This window comes from Eumetopias jubatus, unplaced genomic scaffold (genome assembly GCF_037043125.1).
Source record: "Eumetopias jubatus isolate StellerSeaLion01/CBP00866 unplaced genomic scaffold, mEumJub1_p1.0 scaffold_12, whole genome shotgun sequence".
NCBI lineage: Eukaryota > Metazoa > Chordata > Mammalia > Carnivora > Otariidae > Eumetopias > Eumetopias jubatus.
In genome coordinates this window covers 19,558,824-19,561,994 of record NW_028274818.1, presented here as the reverse complement: position 1 = coordinate 19,561,994, position 3,171 = coordinate 19,558,824, and the positions used below count along the sequence as shown (strand labels likewise).

General features: G+C 34.0%; 1 pseudogene; it reads right to left on the bottom strand.

The window, feature by feature from the left end:
* Positions 1–1,119: 1,119 nt before the first annotated feature.
* On the bottom strand, positions 1,120–1,234 carry LOC114210530 (U2 spliceosomal RNA; annotated as a pseudogene).
* Between the last annotated feature and the right edge of the window lie 1,937 nt (positions 1,235–3,171).

Below are 3,171 nucleotides of genomic sequence, written 5' to 3'. Positions count from 1 at the left end.
AAATTTTCCTAGTAAAATTTCCCTTACTAGGAGATCAAAATTTCATACCAGTGTGGCCTACTGCTCACAATCTCTCCTGTTGGGGTGAGGATTTGGCCACATCTGTTAAGAAAGCTCCCTTGTCCATTCTCTTTTTTTTCCCCCTCTTTTGTAATACCCACCTGACTCCTTTTGCTTTTGCAGAATATTGTATCTGCATGCCAGGAGCCACTACCTGTAACATACCAGGATTTTTTTTGGAGTGCTTTTCTGATTTTGAGAATTTGGAAGATTGCTTCCCCAGAGTCCCATCCCAGGCACATTGTCCTCTTTGGTTTTAGGCATCTGCAGGTTAATTTTTTTTAACATTATCATCATTATTTTTCTTTTCCTTAACAAGGACAGTTTTACCTAACTTGTGTTGCATTCTAATGCTAGTAACCTACCTATTTTTTTTACTTTAAATTTTTTATTGTTATGTTAATCACCATGCATTACATCTTTAGTTTTTGATGTAGTGTTCCATGATTCATTGTTTGTGCATAACACCCAGTGCTCCATGCAGAACGTGCCCTCTTTAATACCCATCACCAGGCTAACCCATCCCCCCACCCCCCTCCCCTCTAGAACCCTCAGTTTGTTTTTCAGAGTCCATCATCTCTCATGGTTCATCTCCCCGTCCGACTTACTCCCCTTCATTCTTCCCCTCCTGCTATCTTCTTCTTCGTTTTTTTTTCTTAACATACATTGCATTATTTGTTTCAGAGGTACAGATCTGGGATTCAACAGTCTTGCATAATTCGCAGTGCTCACCATAGCACATACCCTCCCCACTGTCTATCACCCAGCCACCCCATCCCTCCCACCCACCCCCACTCCAACAACCCTCGGTTTGTTTCCTAAGATTAAGAATTCCTCATATCAGTGAGGTCATATGATACATGTCTTTCTCTGATTGACTTATTTCACTCAGCATAACACCCTCCAGTTCCATCCACGTCATTGCAAATGGCAAGATCTCATTCCTTTTGATGGCTGCATAATATTCCATTGTGTATATATACCACATCTTCTTTATCCATATGATCTAGCAATTGCACTACTGGGTATTTACCACAAAAATACAAATGTAGGGATCCGAAGGGGTACATGCACCCCAATGTTTATAGCAGCAATGTCCACAGTAACCTACCTATTTTTAAACTGATAAGAACAGATACTACACTTGATCTTAGCCAAAAGGCTGAGAGGCGATTAACCTACCTATTTTTAAAGGCAATATTTCACATATGAAGCCTTTTTTTTTAGCTCTCAATAAATATCACTACTAATCTTTTACCACAAAACCATTTGAAATGATCTTGCCCACAGAGACATCAGTTTCTGCCACTCTGCCTAAATTTTGGTTTCCTTGACAGCAGATGGGTCTTTTCTGCATTCTTATCATCCACTCTCTTTATGACATTTCAAAAAGAGCAGATACTTAACAAATATTTATTGAATTGAACAGCAGCATAATTAAATATTTTTAATTTAGTGGGTTATTGTTTTTCCTTCCCCAGTAAAATATAAGCAACAGGAGAGCAAATTTCTTCTCTCTCTGTTACACAAGCCTTAGGGATTGAACTTGACATATATTATTCACTTAAGAAATAGTTACATAAATTAATAAAGATAAATTTAATATTTGAAGCAACTTCACCAGTTACCTTGAGATTTTCATGTATTTAGTTTTAAATAAGGGACATGCTAGATCACAAAATTTCAGAGAAGGAAGATATATATAGTGGAAAGGGGCTATTTAAATTGTAACCAAGCACAAATTAATTTAGTTGCACTGGTGCATAGATTATACCTGAGGAATTTGTCCTTATGAGATTATTTGTCAATGTTAAATAAAATTATATTTGTCAAAGTTTAGCTAATGAGAGATCTAGACCAGAATCCTGGTTACCTAATTGCTCCTTATTTCCTCTCCTCATGAAGTCGAATTCTGTAATGTGTGTGCATGTTATCTATATGTGTGTTTAATTCTGTATTTTTCACTGAACATCAATGAGTATGGGATAATTACTTGTCATGTGTTTTGTACACAGATACCTTGATAATTTATAATTGGTCGTCTTTTCCATCTTTAGGGCTAATGATTATGCCCTTAAAATGTATCAATATTTTTGTAATTTTTGTTTTTCTAGGGATATGAGTGATGTGAAATTTCTTAGAACATGGGGCCTAATAAAAATCCATTTATGCCTCAGTGGTTTAATTTTTATTTGTACAGAAACATGAAGTTAGTAGTTGAAGAAATTTGATAAAAAACCTTTAAAAGGCATATTTATAAATTAAGAGTTTAGATATGAAATAAAGAGGCAATGATCTAATGGTTATTTTATGAAGCCTTTCAAGAACAATGATATTCTTCTCAATTAGTTCCTCAATTAAAACAACAAAAAAAATAACCCCTCAAATATCTATTACAATACAACGTAACTTCAGTAGCCCCAAATATGTCTTATACATTTAGAGATTTTTCAGTCTTCAAAAGAGATGCTATGCTGAATTTTTGGGGAAAGTGGAATTATATATTAAATGTTCTCATTATTCATTCTTTGTCTAGAATATATAATATTGAATACTTCCTTATATTTAGAATTATTTTATCTGAATTAAATTTTGGTTTAAAATGTGAAGAAACATGAAACAAAATAGTCCAGAATTGTAATCATGACCAAATATGCAAATGAGAAAGAGCATAATCCTACCATAAACATATACAAAAATCATATCTATAGTTCTCTTTTATTCCTTTAATCTTATTGGCACCTAGTATATCTCATTTAAGACTCCACATTGCATTTCAAGTAACTTCAAAAGGACAATGAAGACATCCCAGGAGACCAATGAGTTGTTTCCAAGAGTGTTTCTGATGACCACATAAATCTGCACAGCAGCTCCAAGCGTTCTGTTTTATTCTCAGAATTTACTAAAGGAACTGGAGTTTATCAAGCAAATTAAACAAAGCTCATCTTAAAAAAAATAAAATAAATAAATACATATATTAGGCGATATTGAAAGAAAAATCCTGTGAGACCATTTATTGTTTTGTTCTTTGTTGTTTGTTTTGTTTTCCTTGAAGCATACAAGATAAATTGTCTTTTATTCTGTAATATTCACCAGTTACTACATTGGGAA